This window comes from Peromyscus leucopus, chromosome 16_21, assembly GCF_004664715.2.
Source record: "Peromyscus leucopus breed LL Stock chromosome 16_21, UCI_PerLeu_2.1, whole genome shotgun sequence".
Lineage (NCBI taxonomy): Eukaryota > Metazoa > Chordata > Mammalia > Rodentia > Cricetidae > Peromyscus > Peromyscus leucopus.
The window spans coordinates 73612285-73633467 of NC_051084.1; the positions used below are offsets into that span (position 1 = coordinate 73612285).

At 50.0% G+C, this 21183-nt stretch overlaps 1 protein-coding gene across 4 annotated transcripts in view; it reads left to right on the plus strand.

Annotated features, from left to right (window-relative positions):
- Window positions 1-7041: 7041 nt before the first annotated feature.
- Window positions 7042-21183, plus strand: part of Daam2 (dishevelled associated activator of morphogenesis 2) — a 113470-nt gene continuing 99328 nt past the window's right edge. For 2 of the 4 annotated variants that reach the window (XM_028882496.2, XM_028882499.2), the window contains exon 1: window positions 7043-7163. The gene's annotated coding sequence lies outside the window, so the exon portion shown is untranslated. Of the gene's footprint in view, window positions 7164-7212; window positions 7803-21183 lie in introns of those variants that run through there. The other 2 variants (XM_028882500.2, XM_028882498.2) reach the window with 2 other exon arrangements.

A 21183-nucleotide genomic window follows, 5' to 3' on the forward strand; every position in this document is an offset into this window, starting at 1 on the left:
AGACTAAACAATGTTTTTTAACATTGCAGTTGTTGTTGGATGTTATGTGGGAAAAGGGGCTTGTGAGAGAGTGACTTGGGGGAGACTGTGCTAAGCACACCCAGGCAGATCCCTGTGTGGACCCCTGGAAGCTCCCATGTACTAATGTGCACTGTGAGATTCAGTGGCAGGGTGGGGATGTTTGAAGGGTATGTAAGGATTATCCAACTTATTTGAACATGGTGTATCCCTCCCCTTCCCTTTTGGTAAACCACATCAATAGATTCCCATTCTGTAGAGATATTTTAGAAATATTGGCCCGATTGATACCAGTAGAATGGGAAGTATTTCCACCATCTTCATCACGGCAGCAGTATCACCCTTTGCTTCCCAAGCACAGTAACTGTGAATGTTTCATTTGTTGATAAGTTTTATTGTGTGTGTATGGGTATTTTGCCTGTGTGCTTGTGTACCATGTGCATGCAGTGCCCACAGAGGCCAGAAGAGGGCGCTGGGGATTGAACCAGGGTCTACTGGAAGAGTTTAACTGAACCACTTCCATCTGTTTGTAGTGTGTGTGTGTGTGTGTGTGTGTGTGCGCGCGCGCGCGCATGTGTGTGTGTGCGCGCGCATGTGTGTGTGTGTGTGTTTTCTGAGGCATGTAGCCCTGGCAGGCTTGGAACTTGATATGTAGTTGAGGCTGGCCTTGAACTCCGGATCCTCCTGCTTCTACCTTCCGAGTGCTGTGATGCAGGAGTAGGCCACCATGCCTAGCTCTTTGTACCTTTTTCGTGAATTGCTTAAGAATGGGAACTCCATCTCATTCACATGCAGCTCCAGGCTTTGCTCAGGTGGCATTAGAAAAGGGCTTTTTTGATCTTTCTCTTTCCTTCCTTCAATGCAAACATATGGATGGTTATGAATCCCAACCCCTCCCCACCATACAAAACAAAATCTGCATTTATGGATAATTAATGTAGAGAAGGAGGAATTGGTATGCAAATGCCTTGTGCTCTTTCTGAGGGCTGGGAAGGCATGCTCTCTGTTCCTCTTTCTGTGTGACTGTGTGAACCAGCCAGAGAGACACGGGTAGCCGGGTTGCCGTAGAACCTTCCTAAAGAAATAACAGGAGGAAGCAGACAGCTGCCTTCTCAGGGTGACACACAGCAGTGCCTTAGCTTCTGAATGGCGCCCCTTGAAGGCGGGTCCTCTGCAGGAGCAGCGAGTGCTTGTAGCCACAGAGCCACCTCCTCTCCAGTCTGTCACTTGAAAGAGAAGTCACCTCAAAAGACATGGCCAAGGAAAGAGGAAGCATATCACACTTCTCCTGGAGTCCCTTGGTTACCCAGAAGTCTCAGTTCAGTTGCCTACACACATTCTGTGCCAGCCCAAGTCACAGGTACTTGAACATTGTCATCACCCCAAGTGGTTTTTCAATGGAAAAAGTGTGTGTGTACATGTTTGTATGTGCATGAGTGTAGGTACATGTGTGTGCATGAATATGGCATGTGCAAGCCAGAAGCCGACTTGCCTGTCCTTCCTCAGTTCCTTTCTGCCTTGTGTTTTGAGACAGGGTCTCTCAATGTACCTGGAAATCGCCAATTTGGTTTTCTCGGCTGGCAGGTGAGATCCAGGGATCCTCCTCGGCTCCACTCTCCGGTGCTGGGATGACAAGCATCGTTGTGTCTGACTTTTATTTTAAGCACGGGATCTGGACTCAAGCACAGGTTCTCGGGCTTCGCTAGGCAAACACTCCACCCACGGAGTCGTCTCCCCAGCCTTGTTTTTTTTTCTTTTAAATATTATAAAATCCTGTTTTATCCTGAGACAAACTAAGCATTACTTTTCAAAAGGGTTTGAGCTACTGAAAATGGGGATCTCTTGAAAGTGTGCGCATGACCATGTGGGTGTAGACTCCTGTTCCAGGAATAACATGCACACCTCCGACTACAAGTGGCTCTGGCTTCCCCAGCCTGCAGACCTTGGGTCCTGCTCGTGACTTGTCTAAGGGATGTCAAGAAAGAATTCTAGTGCATTCCTGCCCATTCCACCGCTCTGCTCACTGATGGTATTCCATCCCACATCTGGCCAGGTGTGGTCCACTGGGCCAGAGTTTGCCTGACTGGCCTCAGAGGGAGAACACATACCAGATTCCACACACAAGTGGCCCGCCTGGATGTGGGGGAGGAATGGAGGGCCGCCGCCACGGTGTCCCAGGATTGTGTGTCTTGTGGTTAAACACTTAGGGCTTTGACGTAGGCAAGGCAGTTGAGCTGACCCTCCAAGCTGCTGCAAACAACCTGAGAAGGAGACCTGGAAATTCAGTTCTTCGCTCCGAGGGAGTCTGCCTTTCACGGAACAATTTTCTAATCTCTGCCTATTTGGTGTGGTCACGTCTGGCCAGGGGAGATTTCTTAACACTGGGCAGAGGTTTGCAAAGAGCAGGAGGTTTGGAACCTTGAGAATTAAGTGTTCATGCTGAGTGCATTCTCTCTTTACTGAGTAACAAACCGAAGAAGTTGCTGGGGGTGAGGGGGAGATGGAGAGAAGGGAGATGGCAAAGAGAAAGGGCAGGAAAGAATTGCGGCCGCCTGCAATGTGGACATATTCCGCAATCTAATCCGCTCCTGGCACCAGCCCCGCCCCCCAGTAGTCTGTACTATAGAGAGGGCCAATGATGCTGTCAGCTGCAAGATCCGGGGCTGGGGCTGGCGAGGTGGCTTAGCAGGGAAAGGATGGTTGCGGCCAAGCCTCACCACCTGAGTTCGACCCCCAAGCCCTACACGGTGTGAGGACAACAGACTAATTGTCCTCCATCTCCACAGGTGGGCTGTGACACATGCTTCGTATACACAGAGAGAAATAAATAAATGAAAAACAAAAAACAGAGCTGGGGCTAAAATTCAGGTTATTCTAATGATAAATTCTGAGACCTTCATGCTCCATCTCAGCTAGTGAAGGACTGAAGCGTCTTCAAGCTGGTGTGATATCCGCCCTGTTTGCAGGAAGAAATCAGGCTAGCGGTGGGACTTTCCTCTCTGTTTGTATCATTGGAAGTGAATAAGACCTAATGGAGGTGCAGTTATGTCCTGTCCAACAGAGATTCGAGTCCTGAGTGTCACTGAGAGAAAGCAGGGGCCCCAGAATCAGATCACTGGGGAGTGGTGGGTGCCTGCTAACCTGGGCCTGTTTAGAGTGCTTCTGACTCCTACATTCTATAAGATAATAAATTAACCACCTTTAGTTAATAGATTAATGTGGTGTGTGTGTGTGTGTGTATGTGTGTGTGTGTGTGTGTGTGTATGTGTGTGTGTGTGTGTGACAGAGAGAAAGAGAGAGAGAGAGAGAGAGAGAGAGAGAGAGAGAGAGAGAGAGAGAGAGAGGGGTGTGCAGGTCAGAAGACAACTTTCAGGACTTGGTTCTCTTTTCCCCCACATAGGTTCTGGGGATCAAAGTCAGGTCACAGGGTGGTGACAAGTGCCTTTATTCACAGTGTTATCTCATCCTTCTTTTTTTCTTTTTAAGATGGAGCCTCAGACTCACAGTGTAGCTGAGGATGGCTCTGGGCTTAGACTTCTGGTTCTCCTGCCTCTACCTCCAGGGTGCTGGGACTACAAACATGCATCACTGTGCCATTTGTGGGGACTGGGGACTGAGCCCATGCGTCACATACGCTAGGTAAGCACTCTACAGGCTCAGCTGTCTGCTCTGGTCATTAGGAACATGGCCAGTAACAGAGTTCAGCCGAGCGGGTGTGTTCTGACTCGAATGACCAAGTCTGAAAAGTATGATCCACCATCTCAGTCTCAGAGGACCTTGCTGAGGTGAGAGACTCCTCCCCTCCCCCTCCCTCCCTCCTCTCTTCCCTCCTCTCCTCTCCTCAGTTTCCCTTCCCTCTCCCTGTTGTTCTCTCTCCTCCCTCACCCCAGACAGGAAGTCACTATGTAGCCCAGGCTAGACTCAATCCTCCTGAGCCTCTAGACGCGCTTTCACACCCAGCTGAGAGGGAAATTTTGTTTTCAGTCATTTGACCTTTACAGCACTGCTTTGAAATGGAATGAGGACCAGTCTTCACTTTGGGCAAGGAACCCTGTTTTTCTGGCTCTCCTCATCACAGGCTGCAGAACTTCCACAGAAACAGACTGAACAAGAGGTGGGAGAGACAGGGAGGGAGAGGGAGAGGGAGAGGAAGGGAGACTGGAAAGAAGGGAAGGAGAGAAGTGGGAGGAGGGAGGGGCAAGGAAGGAAGGAGAAAGAGGTGTGGAGGGATAGAGAGAGAAAGGGAGGGGAGCAAGAGAGAGGGGAGGGCAGGGAGGGATTGGTTCATGGAACCCTGTGAGGAGGTGTGGTGAGTCCCCAGGCTGCATGGTTGGCAAGCATGCTGAAGAACACTGAACCAGTTGTAAGTCAAGGTCAGAGGCTGCAGGCCAGCAGGGTTCTCTTAGCCTCAGCAGAGCTGTGGAAGGAGGAGTTTTCAGTCACTGTTCTGGCTGGGTCTCCAAAGCCTTCATAGATTAGATGAGGGGTATCACCTGCCTCCTCAGAGTGCACCCATTTAAATACTAATCCCATCTCAAAACTGCTCCCCATGGAAACATCCACAATAGTGCTTGAGCAGACAGCTGGGTGCCACAGCCCAGCCACTTGGCAAGCGACGTTGATCTTCTGGAACACTGGACCTGAGAACATCCCTCGCCACACTGGTATCAAAGCAGCCCAGAAGTGGCTCAGGAGGATTGAGTCTAGCCTGGGCTACATAGTGACTTCCTGTCTGGGGTGGAGGAGCAGAGAGAACGACAGGGGGTCCCCCAGGGCCTCTAAAACCTGTATTCTCTTCATCTTCTCCCACGCTTATTACCTTAGACCACCTGCTCTCTTCCTGACACTGCTGCTGAAGTCTGAAGTGCAGAGAAGAGTTCTGCCCCCTGAGGGAGCAGAGGGAAGGGTTTGAGAAGCCTGCTTCCCACCATGACAGATGTGCTTTGGAAGTTCATGGTGTTCTGAGCTGCCCACTCTGAGGAAGCAAAAGCATCCTAGTGAGTGTACTCGAGAGACTCAGTTTATGTTCAGGGGGTAGTCCTGGGAGAGGGGAGCCCTTCAGGATGGCCCACCTCCATCAGTACTTATGGTGTGCTAACACTGGTGTGGCGTGCAAAGACATCCTTGGCCATCCCACATCACAGGCCTCTTCAGAACTCACTAGCCTCAAAAATATTTGCACACCACCAAAATGCACCCAAAATGAGCTTTACTTGCTCTTTACCCATCCCAAAAGAACCAGAGTCAGACTTCCTGGGTGGGGTAAACCAGATACCTCACTCCCCATCACTGCCCATCTGGAACATTCTGTTGCTCCTCAGCCTTACTCCCCCGGTCCCCTTGTCCTGCCTGACACCCACTACCCTTAAAGATTCTGGCCCTATCTCACATCTTTTTTTAATGTTAGAATAATGTTTTTAAAATTTGTTTTAATAAATTAAAATTTTTAATTTGTTCATTTGTTTTGTGTGTAAGAATTTTAATTTAATTAATTTATTTATTTGTTGTGTGTGTATGTGTGTGAGTGTTTGTGCGCACACACACACACACACACACACACACACAGGTAGAATGTGCCTCAGCCTGCCTGTGGAGGTCAGAAGACAATGGATAACAGTTCTCTCTCTCTATGCTGTAGGTCCTGGGGATTGAACTCAGCTCTTCAGACTTGTCTACAGCTTGGCCTGCTGAAGCATCTTGCTAGTCAGCTGAGTGGCTCTTCTTTCAACCCATCACTCCCCTGGCTTTGTCTGGAGAGAAGTTTCCCTGTGCTGTGTGTCTTGTGGACACAGGCTCACGTGGGAGGGTGGAGGTGCCAATGAGACCATTCCATTTCCCTTCCAGGCTCCCTCCTGCCTCTGCTTCTTCACGTCACACTTCCTTCTGAGGGCACAGTTAGGCTGGCCTGTGGTGGCTCCAAAAGGAGACAGCTCACTGAGGCAGGTCAGTAAACGAGCTAACCAGGCATAAATCCCTTACACCTGACTTCCCGTACCCCTTTCTTGGAAAAGACGGATGAAGGGCATCAAGATGGCTCAGTCCTGAAACTTGCATTGTGGAACGTGAGCCTACTCACTCCAGTTGTCCTGTAACCTACACACACACACACACACACACACACACACACACACACACACACACGCCACTCTCCTGTAAAAAGAAAAACTAACCCAAAGAGAGATGGAAGTTGAGAGGATAATGGTGGTTATAATAAGGACAGATGTGGAAGCCATGGCTGACTGGCGAGCTGGAGACATTGTTTGTTTGCTGAGGGACATCTGAGGGTGGACAATACACACAACAATAAATAGGCACCCCAGAGGCATTGTGGGTTATAGAGACAGCTGCTCTGACTGAGGCCATTTCTGGTCCAGTCAAGGAGAAGTCCCCAGAATCCCACTTTTTAAAACACTAAATAAATGCAAAGTTTGAAAGTATGAATAAGCTACTGTTCACGGTTTGAACTCTGTATATAAGCAATGGGGATGAGCTGGTCAGCTCTGAGTTGGAAAAGGCACACAGAGAGGCAAGGAGTATGGAAGGTAACTTAATAAAAAACAAATTTTTTAAATGCACGCACATAGAAGAAAGTTGTTGGGGTGTGTGTGCAGCAGGCTTTCTAATTAGAGCCAGCACTTCCAGGCACACACTGCCCAGGGAAGGGGCCCTGTCCCATTGCCTGTCCCAAGGCCACAGGCTAGAGAAGTGGGGAGCACTCCTGCTCAGGTGACCTCTTTCACCTCTTTGACCACGATCCGCTTCCAAAACAGAGTGAGTCCCCAAAGAAGGGCTGGATGCCAAAGTGGGGAACACGACCCTCCTTGTGCCTTGCACCAGCTGCTGTCTCTCTCCTGCACCTCAGTTCCCAGTGTGAAAACTGCCAATCAAATCCCAAAGTTGCTGCCTTCGGATCAGCACCTAGGGAAAAGCCAGAGTCTCTCCTCGCCATAAATATCCCTCAATATCCCTCGCTCCAAGACGCCTGACGTCAGAGCGGGGCGGGCGGCGGCGAGAGGCCGGCCGGGAGGGAGCAGCCTGCTTTCTCCGGAGTCCGGAGTAGCCAAGGACGGAGCTGAGCAAGCGGAGCGCGGCGCCTGCGGGAAGCCGGGGCAGCAGCAGCCTCGCCGCGCCATGCGGGCCTCAGGGTAGGTGCAGCGCTGGGCAGCGCTGGGGACCTAGGGACGGGGCGACATCACCACACTTTCCTGTCGCTGCTTCACTTTTCGCTATTGCGTCGGCGTTGGAAAAAAAGGCAGCCCCTCCGCCAGTTGCCTGTTTTGTTCTGGAAAGTGTTTGCAGAGACTCCGACCCCCGGAGCGGGCTGCCAGGAGGCTGTGTGAGCGCGCAGGGGGAGGAGAGGGGAGTATGTGCATCAGGACATTCACTGGACATGGCTTCGGAAAACTTTTGAAAACTTTTTAGTGGCTTTGGAATCAGACTCCTGTTGGCTTGAGTGAACAAACATAGATAGCACCTCTTTCCCCAAAGCTGACAACTTCTTTGGAGGCTGCTCTGCCCGTTTCGGTGTGTGCATTCTCTTAGGTGGACTGAAGTCTTTCTAAGTCCCAAGCTCCCCGCTTGCAGGCAGAGGGCCTTGGCAAGCAAGATGGGCAGCCCAGTGGAGTGGCTCTTGTTCTCTAGATAGCGGGACCTTGGGCAGCCAAGAAGCATCTCAGAGAGGGCCCTTGGCACCTGTGAGGCAGTCCAAACTTTCTATGCCATGGTCGAACCTTCACAGCGGTGGGATTCTGACTTAACCCACGAAAGGGCTAATGTGACCACAGGTAATGGGGGGGGGGAGAAGGAGGAGGGAGGGGAGGAGGAAGAAGAGGAGAGAGACGGAGGAGGGAGAGGAGCAGGAGATGATGGTGGTGGTGGTGTGGCCGCCCCCCGCAGTCCTGTGTCCAGCCCTGCCTTGGGAGCTGGGTGGATGTTTCTGCCCCATGTGCCCATGGTGGGCTAGCTCCCGGATCTCCGGGAGGGACATGGACTGTAGTGCCCAAAACAAAATGTATACTGGTAACATAAAGAGACTTGTTTGAGCTGTGGGCAGAGGGAGGGGGTGGGGGGAGCGCAAGAGAGATTTTTATCAAAATTGAACACAGATTGCTGAAGTCTGGGTTTGGTTTAACTCTTCTCTCTCTGTCTTGCTGCTTCTCCACAGTCCTGGGGAATATGTGGCCAGTTCCTGGGAGGCTGGAGGGAAACCCACGCCTCTGCAGGGCAGAGTCCCTGGGGGTTTGCCTGAAAGCCCACGGGGAACAGAAGTCACTTTCTGACTTTAGAGAGGTCTTCCAGTTTTGTGTTGTCCTTTGAGTGTGCTGTCTGTTTCTCAGTTTGAGGTTTTCCGGGAGAGGACAGGAACAGGGCTGTGTTTCGGGTGGCCACAGGGGCCTATCAGCCAGAGATTGCACAGTGCACAGCTCTGTGTGTGTGTGTCCATAGCTGGGCTCAAAAACAAGTGATAGAGGGAGAGCCTGGATTGGCAGCCGCAGTCTCTCCCGGAGTCTCTGGTTTTACATTCTGCAGCAGAGCCAACCAACAATGCTTGGGTGGGAGGGAGGGAGCCTGGAGTCACCCTATGGGGGGAGATTGAGACAGAGAGAGAGAGAGAGAGAGAGAGAGAGAGAGAGAGAGAGAGAGAGAGAGAGAGAAGGGACTAGGGAAAGGAAATCTGGAAATAAAAACAGAACCACAGGAAGTTGAGATTTGGGGAGGATTTTAAAAATTATACAAATTGACCCCCTGGGAAGTGCCGGAAAGGCTGAGCAGGCAGCAGTGTCCTGAAGAAAGGGTCACGTGATCACGGGCAGCAGAGTGTGTGTAAAGGGTAGCTGGGTCCCCCTGGGTGCACGTGGGGGCTCCTGTTTACGCAGACATGACTGTGGTGTCAATCCCTGCCTTGGGTATGGAAGCGTTTCTCCTCTTTCTTCATTGGCACTGGGAACTTCATCCCACCCCCATTTCGTCTTTTAAAAACAACAACACAAAAAGTTCACAATGGTGCTATTATTGCCTTGTTCCTGAGGAGTTGGGCACGCTCTGGTGTCTGGCTCTTTGCTGGGTTTTCAGAACTTCTCCAGCTCCTGAAAGACTCGGGGAATGCTTGTGCCCCCATCAGGACGAAAAGAGGAGAGACCAATGTCTGACTTCAGGACTGGGGAAGGTGGAGGCTGGGTGGGCAGGACTCAAAGCACACGCAGCCAGAGTGGGGTGCCTTTGTGTCTGGACAGCATGTGGGAGGCTGGGGGCTTCTCTGAGCACTTACTTTCTCTTGTTCCCCATGTCCTGGCCTCCATGTTCTTTGACTCAGGATGGGAATGGTCCCCATCACTGGGCAGTCTTGGATTCAGGGTCAAGCGTGAAAAGAAATTGGATAGACACAAGGCTTTCTCCTTTGATTTTCCCGAGGCCAATGGAAGTGTTGAGTTCTCTCACTCCAATCATTTAAAGTAGAAGGTAATATTAAGTGCTACTAATAGTCAAGAGCATAGGGAACCCTAGGAGAACCCCCACCCTCATCTTCTGGCTCTGGGGCAGAACTCCTCAGAGAGCTCACACCAAGGGGGAGGCTGTCAGGTTTTTCAATGCATGGACTGTCTGGGCACATCTGTGGAGTCTCCCTCTGGCCTTCTATCTCTAAGGGACACTTCACCAAGCTCAGACTGGTGACGAATTTCTATGCCTTCCACTCTAGGCTGCAGATTCTCTGCGATTCGATTGGTTGATTAGCAAGACACCTGAGCCATCTCTGAAGGCCTCCAGGGCAAACACACATGGACAAGGAACAGCATGATGTCATTGGTTTGGTAGCCAATGATTCTCTAGATCTTGACAGCCAGAGACTGTACTGAGAGTCCTATCACTCAGCCATGGGGTAAAGAGGCCACCTGCCCTGTGGAGAAAGTACCGGCTCCCAAGCAGCTTTCTTTTGGGCTGACAGAGACTTGTATGAGGATGAGCATCCTGGGATGTCTAGTCTTCCGGACTTCTGCTTCCTCATCTAGAGAGTGATTATAGGGAGCATGATTAGTACAGAGTTGACATTTATGATAAAAGACCAAGAACAGAACCAGGGATAATACAGACTCTTAATAAAGGGAATGTTGTATTCTTCAATATTCAGTTTCTCAGATTTAGGAGCTTGAATGATTTGGGAAGAAACATCCCACCCCAATGTGCTCTTTTATTTCCCATGATGCCAGACCAATGGCAGAAGAGCCCAAGTCTCAGGTTATCCCTGCTTCCTATAGAAACAGTGGGAATTGCCTGTGAGCATGCACAAGGCTGTTATCCTGATAACTGAAGCATGATGGGAATCTCTCTATGAGTGAGCTGTTTAGAAGGGAGGAAGTTAACTGGGTGGGCTGTATGTGTATGTGGTGTGGTGTGGTGTGGTGTGGTGTGTGTGTGTCTGTGTTTGTGTGTGTGTGGTATATGTGCCTTTGTGGTGGTGGCGGCGGCATTGGTAGTGGTGGTGGTGGTGGTGGTGTGTGTGTGTGTTGGGGGACGGGAGGATAACAAGGTGGAGGCGGCAGGCAGACAGGGCAGTCAGGAACTGATGGGGACTTGTATGACAAGCCTTGGGCAAAGGTTAGTCAGGCAGCCCCTTCTCGTGCAGAGCCGTAAAGAGTGGAAGCTTGAGCTTTGGTGGGTAGGTGTGTGTGTGATACATCATCCAGGGGAGAGACAATCCCGAGACTGAAGGGACATCTATGCTGGGGGAAGCAGCTGCAGAGTCTCTTGCTTCGTCCCAGAGCTTCTAAGTCATCCTTCAAGTTGACATTTAAGACTTTGAAGATCACATTTGTTTTTATTTTGTTTGAGCTTTCTCTTTAACCATGGCCTGGGATGACTTTTAAGCTTTTTAAGAGGCTCAGTCAGTGGCCAGCTTCTCTTGAGATGGCCCAGATTGGGGGTCAGTGAATTCCTTCTTCCTGGCCGCATTGATTGCTTCCAACTCTCTGCTCACATTTTTTTGGTTTGTTTGTTTTTTCGCTTCATTCTGAGGTCCTGCAGAATGCACAGCTGAGAAGCTCCAGAGGGAGGAGGTGCCTGACTTTGAACCTGTGATTCGTTTTGCTAGTGTGTCCCTGGGCTCATCAGACGTTGGTCACTTACAGGAGCTGTGAGTTTCTTCCTATGTTCTCTGAAAAGGAAGACAATCAGTAAACATTGGCTAAATGAATTAACAAAATATCGTAGACGAAGAGCAGGCAATTTCAGCAGCCAGACACAGCCTTTGCACCCTATTTTATAAGTAACATTTTATCATAACGCCACTGTGCCTGTCTGTTTATGATTCTTCCCCATCATGTCTTCTGCTCTGCCTGATGATAAGGGGTCGACATTTTGACTTTGACCACCTTAGTAGTCTCTCCTGGGGGAGTGTGGCTGGACACTCTCTAGGGTCTATGGAGTGAGCTTTGAAATCACGTGTTTTGGGAGCTGTGTTCTGCCACCACTGGACCCCACGCCACTCAGCCTTTCTCCATCTTCTTAGGCTGTTAATAAGGAAAATGAACATGCTTGCACCTCACGGTGGTGCTAGAATCGAACTGAAATCCTATAGGGAGGATCTAGAAAAGCTCTCACTGCCCAGTAAAATGGTCACAGCTTTCCTGGCTCTAATTCTAAGTTCAGAAAGTCCACGAGTCAAAGCAAATCAGCCATTCATCCAAAGCTTATCAACAATGCCCGAAGATGAGGTATCTGACTGGAGATGAGGGTCTTTATACACAGTGGGGCACAGGTTTGTGTTCCCCATGCCAGGAAGAAGGTGGCCCCATGTGACTCCCTATTGGAACAAATGGAAGGTTGGCAGCCCACTCATCCACAAACCTGAGCTGGGAGAAAGCTTGCCATGCATCCTGTTTTAAAATTCTCAAATTGGTGGCTGGAGAGATGGCTCAGTGGTTAAGAGCACTGGTTGCTCTTGCAAGGAACCTGGGTTTGGATTCCAGCACCTGAATGAAGGCTAAACAACCATCTGTAACTCCACTTCCAGGAAATATGCTGTCCACTTCTAGCCTCTGCAGGCACCAGACACACACACACACACACACACACACACACACACACACACACACCACTGACTTTCATGTAGGCAAACACTCATACACATAAAATAAAAATAAATACATCCTTAAAACAACAACAAATAAAACAAAACAAGCAAACAAACAAAAACAGTGAGCTCCCAAACAGGGTTTGGTGAGGTTGCTAAGTAGTTTAAATGCTTGGGTTTATATCTCCAGGAAACCATGCATATGTTGGGTAGTGTGGTGGCACCAGCCAGATCCAGCTGGTCACCTGTTTTTATAAGTAAAGTTTTATCAGAACATTGTTTATTACTGTTATCTTTGGATGCTATTACAGTTAGTTGTCCTGACATCATTTATGTCTGCTCCTTCTTGACTGTCTACTGCTGTTTTCATGCCACAGAGGCCTGGGTGACAGGGTCTGTATGATCTTCAAAACAAGCGCAGTAGCACGGGGAAGATCATTACAGTGTGGCCTTAAGAATCGGCCTTCTAGGATAGGACTGAGGAGTAGGGCAGGGAGATGGCTCAGTTGGGAAGGTGCTTACTTCAGAAGCAAAAGAAGCTGAGTGTGAACTCCCCAAACCCATGTTTAAAGACCACCGAGTGTGGTAGCACCCACCTGTGCTGGAGAGACAGAGACAGAGAGGTGGATCTGCGGGGCTCCCTGAGCAGCAGCCTAATCCATGCTTTCGAGCTCAGTGAGAGACCTTATCTCAAAGACATGGCGGACAGTGCCCGAGGAATGATACCCCAGTTTCATATCTAGCCTCCACATGCACAATACACACATGCATGCATGCTTGTACACACATGCACATGTACAGGCACAAACATGCATGAAGGTGCATACAAACACATGTGTGTAACCCGCCAAACAGAAGAGGGGAGAGTAGGGGTTTCAGAGTCAGTAAAATCCAGGTTTCTTCATTTCCCATCTGAGAAATGGGTGTGTGAGGAAGGTTGCCGACACTTGGTGGGGAGCTTTGCTGTCGTCACCAGCCAAGTGGACAGTGTCAGGACGGTCAGAGTCAAAGTGTGAGCCCATCTTCACCAGACAGAACAAAGGAGGTCCCAGGAAAGAAGCGGCAGGGAGCCGTCCGGCATGGTGGAGGATGATGGGAGGTTCCTGAGGTCCAGGTGTCCCTGCAAAGCAGCAGGTGAAGACCAGCAAGGTTGGGTGAGTGAGGCATGCCCATAGGTCAGTAGGAGTGTCCGCCAGGAAAGCCTGTCACCTGTTAATTGTATGGCGTCAAGTGTGGTCAGGTGACTTCCCTCCCCTAGTCCCGAGTTTGCTGAACACCACCTTGTGGAACCACCTTCCTGGGAGACCATTTCTTGTCTTCCTGACCTGCTCATCCCTGAAAGCTCGCTCAGACATCCTGTCTCTCATGTTCCTCCCTTGAAGTCACTACACTGCTCAGTAACGGCACTCAACACCCCGCTGCGGCCACCTTCGGGCCCTCTGTAAACTCCGGACTCTTGGGAGCCAAGAGGCACCGCGGCATTCTCCCCTCCTAACCCAATGGTGCAGTCATGTCTTAGACAACGTGCTGCTGGAAGCATTAGAGCAAGCAGCCACCACCACGTGGGCAACGACTACCCAGCATGTGGGTAATGTAGACGCTCCTGCCCTGTCCCTCTGCCCTGTGCGGGCCCCTGCTATCTGAGTGCTTCTCTTAGTAGGTAGCCGGGGAGACGGAATCATGGAATAAATGAAAAAGCAACCCTTGGAGTCCTTGTCAGCAGATGGGAAAAGTAGGATTGGGGCTTATCTGGCTTTCATGTCTGTGTATCAAGACCATTGGGCACTGGCTTGGCAGGGTCAGCTTTCAGTACTGATGTAGTGACAGAGAGAATGGTCACAGATATCACCAAACAACAGAGCCCCCGGGGACACTGCTTCATAGATTTTTAAAGGTTTTACAAAATTTTATTTTTTTAATTCATTTAATGAGGATGGGTGTTTTGTCTGTCTGTATGTCTGTCTGTGCACCATGTATGTGTCAGGTGCCCATGAAGGCCAGGAGAGCACGGTGGATCTCCGGGAACTGGAGTCACAGATGGTTGTGAGCTCTCACACCGGTGCTGGGAATCAAACCCGGGTCCTCTGCAAGAGCAGCCAGGGCCTTAAGTTGCTGAGTTGTCTCTCCAGCCCCTGTTTTAAGGGTTTTCGCAGCAGATCTGCTTTGGTGGTGGGTATAGACCATATACTAATGTTCAAATGAAGTTCTTTTGGAATGTCTATAGGAGACCACATAAAACGCTTCCCTTGAAATAAGTATTTCTTTTGATAATCCCCAAGTGGACTGCAATTGTGTTCATACAGGCCTCCAGCACACAGCTGTTATGTGGGTAATTCTGAGAAACCATCAGGGAAGGGCAGATGGGTCAGCCAGGGAAGTCCTTGCTGCAAGCATGAGGACCCGGGTCAACCTCTGCACCCATGGAATCGTCTCGGTGCAGAGGCCTGAAGCAGTGAGATCGGGGTTGGTGGCATGGAGACAGGCAGATCCCTGAAGCTTGCTGGCCCATCAATGACTCTGAAATGGTGGGCTCCAGGTTCAGGAAGAGACGCTGCATTTAAAAATTGGGGTGTGGAGGTGTGGAGAGTGATAGAGGAGGACCCAAGATCAGTCTGTGGCCTCAAGATATCACACACGAGAGAGCGCACTCATTCACCTACACACACAGCACCACCACCACCACCACCAAATCATGACAATAATTCTCACCTGGCCATGTCTGTGGTCCAGCACTGTCACCTGATTTGGAGATACTGGCATCCCTTTCTCATGGAGTTGTCAGGGTAGCTGATGGCAAGGTGGTGTGTGACGTGACTTAGCACAGAGCCTCTACAACTCCACACACTGTACAGCCGGCAGGACCTGGGCTTCCCTCAATCTCTGTTGGAGGCTAGACACTGTGAAAAAGAACATTTTATCCACAGGGAACTCTGTCCTGAGCCCCTTCTAGGTGACAGCCAGCTAAAAAGGCAGGATAAGGTAATGCTTTGATGAGTAATGCCAAATTCCCCCTTTCCTCTCACCCCAAGCTCATCAGCAGGGAATGAATGGGTCTATGTAGGCAGAGGCATGACCAGAGAGGTAGCTAGCTGTCACTGTCCTGCCTGCAGATGGGATGTGGTTGGGTCAGTTGGCCTTTGGGAGCGCCAAACCCCTCTTCATCTTTCTAGAGCTCTTGCAAGGTGAAGAGTGGTCTTGGTCGGGGGCAAGGTACCTCCCTGGCTGTGTAAGTTTTCATGTCACACCTGTGTGGATCTCTCCTCCCTGGATGTGTAAGTGTGTAAGTTTTCATGTCACACCTGTGTGGATCTCTCCTCCCTGGATGTGTAAGTGTGTAAGTTTTCATGTCACACCTGTGTGGATCTCTCCTCCCTGGCTGTGTAAGTGTGTAAGTTTTCATGTCACACCTGTGTGGATCTCTCCTCCCTGGCTGTGTAAGTGTGTAAGTTTTTATGTCACACCTGTGTGGATCTCTCCTCCCTGGCTGTGTAAGTTTTCATGTCACACCTGTGTGGATCTCTCTGCCAGACCCAGCTCCTTGTGGCCGTTTATTTCTTGCTGCTGGTCTGGCATGGTGCTTCGAACATTCCACCCTCGGGTTATGTACACTGATCACCCAGCCTGTGTGCCAAAGCAAAGCTTACTTGTGCAAAACAAGCTCGATATGCCAAGCATGGGACAGGGACTCACAGCCCACCCTCAGGCAGCTGCCCCAGGGACTCTCTTGTTTCCCCTGAGGCAAAACGACCCCCAACTTGATGTCCTCTTGACCAGGGCAGGGTGGGAAGAGAATGCCACCAGGTGAGAGAGGAGATCTGAGGGAGAAATGTCAACACTCCCCCAGCCAGAAATAGCTTCAAAGTTAGTTGGAAATGACTTTAGTTTCTATGGACTTTGGCAGTAAAGAACTAACCTTTTTAACTCTCATTTTTTATTATTTTTTATTTTTTGAGGCAAGGTCTCACGTAGCTCAAGCTGGCCTTGAATTTTTGATCCTCTTGCCTCTGCCTCCCAAGTGCTGGGATTACAGGTGTGTACCACTACACTGGCCTTCACCAGTGCAGAGCACACCAGCGTGGAAAAAAAAAGAAAAGAAAAGAAAAGAAAAACCACACCTGGTATATAGTGAGGAGCACCAGGGAGCCTTGGCGTTGGTGCTGATGTAGGGATGGTGATGAAGGAGATGATGATGGTAATAGCAAAGATGATGGAGAATAGTGAGGAGCACCAGGGAGCCTTGGCATTGGTGCTGATGTAGGGATGATGATGATGAAGAAGATGATGATGGAGAATAGATACCCAGTGACATTAGCTGTCTGTCCAGCAGTCTACATTGTCGTCTGGCACAGAGCTCAGCAAGTATTTATTAAATAAACTATCCCACTGACTTTTGCTGGGTGTCTGCTGCCTCCTTAGCTCAGCCCTCATGTTTTGAGGCTAGGGAGATCGCTTGGTGGGTAAAGCACTTGGTGAGCAAACCTGAGGTCCTAAGCTTGGATCCCCAGCACCCACATGAAAGCGGGGTGTGGTGGTGTGCACCTGTGATTTGAGTAGTGGCGGGGTAGAGTAGAAGTCAGAGGACCTAGGGTCAGATCAAGCGGCTAACCTTCCAGACGCTTCTTCCCAAGAAGATGCCAGTGCTCCAGTTCTGGGTACTGTCCCTTGCACAAGCCTGACTTCCCACACTGTGGAATAGTGTTTCATAGCCATGTGTGTCTTTGAAACAGAAGCAAGGGGCGGGCACTCACTACTCTGGCTTCTTCTTCTTCCACAGTGCTGTATAAATTGTGGGTTCCCACTGGTGTGAAATATCGCACTCAGAGTGTAGAAATCCCTCTGTTTATCCATTCTTCTCTTCACTTGGGTGGCTTCCAAGTTTGAGGCCGCTGTGACTAGCCTTGCTGAGCATGCACACCTGTCATCGGGTGAGCACTCAGACGCAATTCCATTGTTCTGTTCCTGGAGTGGGCTTGCTGTCTCATTGGGGCCGTGAGTATTCAGTGTTAGGAGACATGGGCTTGTACCATATTTTCCATTTCCTTTTAGAAAAGGTTTATTTTGCTATTTTATTTTATTTGTATGTTTGTCTATGGGTATGAGCACATGAGTGTGGTACCCACAGCATCCAGAAGAGGGCGTCAGATCCGCTGGAGCTACACTTAGAGTCAGTTGTAAGCTGCCCAGTGTGGGTTCTGGGTATAAACCAGGCCTTCTGCAAGAGCAGCCAGTGGTCCTAATCCCTGGGTCGTCTCTGCAGCCCCTCCGTTTCCTCAAAGATGAAGAAACAGATAAGACCTGGTAGTGCAGGTGGTTCATGCACCTCCTATACGAGAGTCTGCACGTTCTGGGAAGCCTGTGGGCAGTCCTCCAGACCAGACACGGTGCTCCTCGTTTTTGCTTTCTCTACATAACTATAGCCTTGCAGAAAACCTTTAAGATGAGTGTATTCAAATTCTCATGGAAGAGGAGCCTGAAGCTTGGATAAGTAGACAGGAGTATTCCCCTCTCCTCTTTGTTCTGTGTATGTGCTGTGTATGTGCATGGTGTGCGGGTGTGCGTGTGCGTGTGCGTGCGCGTGCGTGTGTGTGTGTGTGTGTGTGTGTGTGTGTGTGTGTGTGTGTGTGCCACAGTGCACATGTGGAAGTCAGAGAACAACCTTCAGGACTCAGTTCTCTCCTCCACTGTGTGCTTCAGGGGATCAGCTGTCAGGCTTATGTGGCAAGAACTTTGGCCTACTGAGCCACCCTGCCAGGCCCTTCAGTGGCTTTGCCTGAATCATCTAGGAAGAAACCTGTTAGAGCCAGGGTAGGGATCTGAAATGCCTGATTGGAAGCTGCACACTGTAGGATCCCTGTCGTGGGGGCCTTCTTTTAGCTTAGGAGCTCCCTGGGGGCTGTCTCCTTAGGACCTGTGTAGACGGTGAGAGGAGACGCTGTGGGAAGAAGAGCCCAAATAAGGCAACTCAGTGGCCTTGGGAAGCCAAATTGCTTTTCTACCCGGGGACTGCTGGAGAAAGTCATGGGTTTCCTGGAAGGCAAAGGCAAGCATGTAATTTGCTGTCTGCACCAGGACTCTCCTGAGAGTACAAAGGGTGCTTGCTGTATGGGACGTGGGGAAAAGGGCACAAATTCAGACCGTCCCCAGGGGACTGGGACGCCGTTGGTGCCCTGGAAGTAGCAAGGGCATCTCTGGCTACATGGGGACTCGAACTCCTGATCCTCCTACCTCCATGTCCCAAGTGTTGGGATTGCAGATGTGCACCACCATGCCAGTTCCTGCAGGGCTGGGACTCGAACCCAGGGCTTCATGCATGCTAGTCAAGCACTGGACCAGTTGAGCCAATCTCTAGCCCCCTATGGTTTATTTTTAATCCATACCATCTGTCTGGAGTCCTGGGCAATGCTTCCTGTTCATACTAAGACTGGGTCTGCTTTCCTTCCCCTCTCCTACCTTTCCCTGCCGGATGAAACTGTGGCAAGCTGTTGTCCCCTCAGAGGTCGCTGTGTGGTGTCCCGCGAAGCTTCCAGAAGGCTAGGATTCACGTTAGCCACCGTGGCACTGATGACTGCCCTCAGGAGCACCTGCTACGTACACCTTTACCAATGTATGGCCTTGTTTCACTCTGTCCTCCATCTGGTCTGTCCATGTACAGGGAATGAGGGCTTAGCCACAATTCTTTCCTTTTTCTGAGCTGACTAGTATTCCATTGGTCTGGAAAAATCAACTAGTTGTGTCTATGTGTGTATGTGGACATATGTGTGTAAAGAGGACAAAGAATAAAGGGCTGATTAAATTTGTAGTGGAACATGTGTGTTGGCACTCAGGACAATGAGGTAGATGAACCTCTGCCTTCCCCTAAGGAACTCACCCATCTTCTACAAGCCACTGAGCATTCCTCAGCCCCAGTCCTAGTCATGTGTGGAACGGAAATGATGGCCATCTCAGGGGACAGGACTAAAATACGTCTGGTTGGGGAACTGCGCAGTACATTGCAAAGTTTGGTTAACTCTTAGCTGTTAAGGATTGTGGTCAGGCACCGTGAGGGGAGCTGGGTGCCAGACAGTGTGTGCTGACTTGAGGGGACAGTGCTGTGGTAATCCTGAGGACTGCGAGTCATTCCTAATAAATAAAGAAGGAATTGGCAAAATCTTCAAGGCCACAGGGACTTGACTGAGTGTCACAGATAAGGAAGAATAGAGTAATTGATTTCTTATTAAGTCCACAGCTGCATTCCACTAGATTCTGGAATAACAGTGAGAGACATGGCCGAGCTTGGCTGTGTTCAGTAGGAGCTTCTGTATAGCTGAGGGCCTCTACTGTAGATTCTGTGAGTCTGGAGAATGGGATGCAATGTCACTCACTAGGAGGACAGCCTTGGAACCAGGGCCCCGGTTCCCTCACCTGTAGAAGTAACCATCTTATTAAATAAGAAACACAGAGCCAATACAGAGATGAAAGGCAAGAGGTCAGAGCAATAGCTAAGAGCCAAAAACCTTACCCTTCACTGTCTCTGTACCTCTCCAAAAGACACCTACTTCCTGTGTGTCTGTCTTTATAAAGACTTTCTGTTCTGCCTTCTCATTGGTTGTAAACCCAACCACATGACCTCCTAGACACTGCCTGTCTGTCCAGACCTCTGGGTCTTCTATGGTTGGTATTGAGATTAAAGGCATGTGTCTCCAATGTTGGTTGTATCCTTGACCACACAGAGATCCGCCTAGCTCTGCCTCCCAAGAGCTGGGATTAAAGGCGTGCACCACCACCGCCCAGCTTTCGCTATGGCTTGCTAATAGCTCTGACCCCCGGGCAACTTTATTTATTAACACACAAATCATATTTCAGTACAAATAAAATATCACTATACTCACCTGTAAAGCGGTGGTAGCCATGATATGCACCTTCAAAGGAAGATTGAATTAATATGTTCAAAGTACTCGGGACTGGCTGGAGAAACAGCTCAGTGAGCATTTGCTATGCTAGTTGAGGGCTGAGTTCAGATCCCCAGAACCCAGGTGGAAAGCTGAATGCTGCATGGCACATCTGTAATCCCAGCTCTCCTCCCGCAGCTTGGGAGGTAAGATGGGAGTGTCCCCAGAAGCTCATGGGCCAGCTGTCCTGGCATACAGGGCAGTGGACAACAAAGACACACTCTTGAACAGGTAGGTGAGGACCAGTACCCGGGGTTGTCCTTTGACCTCCACATGTGTGCTGTGGCATGAGCAGGCTGGCATTTACAGACACACATGTGGGTGTCCTCATGAACCCACATACTATACAAACAAGCACAAGCAAAAAGATGTAAACTTTTTAAGAGTATTTATTTAGTTGTGTGTGTGAAGGGGTGCATGTGTGTGGAGGTCAGAGCACAGCTCATAGGGGTTGGTTCTCTCCTTTCACTGTGTGGGACCCAGGGTGAAGCATGCACCTCTTACATTACTCATTGGGTTGTTTACTTCCACCCGGATTCTGGGTTCTAGGAGAAGCCAGGCAGGACTTGGTGGAAAATAGGCACCCAAGGTATATTCTTTTAGATGCCGTCTACATCTCAAGCAAGTGAGGCCTTTTATTTCCTCTGGTGCTTAACATTAAACTTAGAGAATGGTATGAAGCATGGCAGAAAAGCCTCCTTCCAAGCAGCATAGATCGAGTCCCCTGGAACCATGGAGGTGAGTGACATGAGGCTGTGCTCTGGTGCGCTTACAGACTAGTTCATAGGCTCATCACCGTCCTTGGACCGGGATCTCATAGACAGAAGAGTCTTCAAAGTATTCCAAAGTATTGCAGGAGAAGGATCTGGGAGTGGAGGAGGGGCACAGCATAAGTGGAAGGTGTTTGATTCTCTTTTTGAGTGTTTGTGGATGAAAAGACATAATTTCCCGGTAGCCACTGTGGGAGGAGCACACCACCCTGCAATGGCAGACATAGTTGCTTCCTACAGCAGGAAGATGGACAGGACGCTCCTGTGGCTCCACCATTCCTGATTCTACAGGCCTGTGTCTCACAAGTGAGGGGCTCAGTGAGAGCATCCTGAACCCCTTGTAGACAAGGCCAATGAGGTCTACAAAAAAGACGTTCCTCACATTGTCTGGAGACCGCTG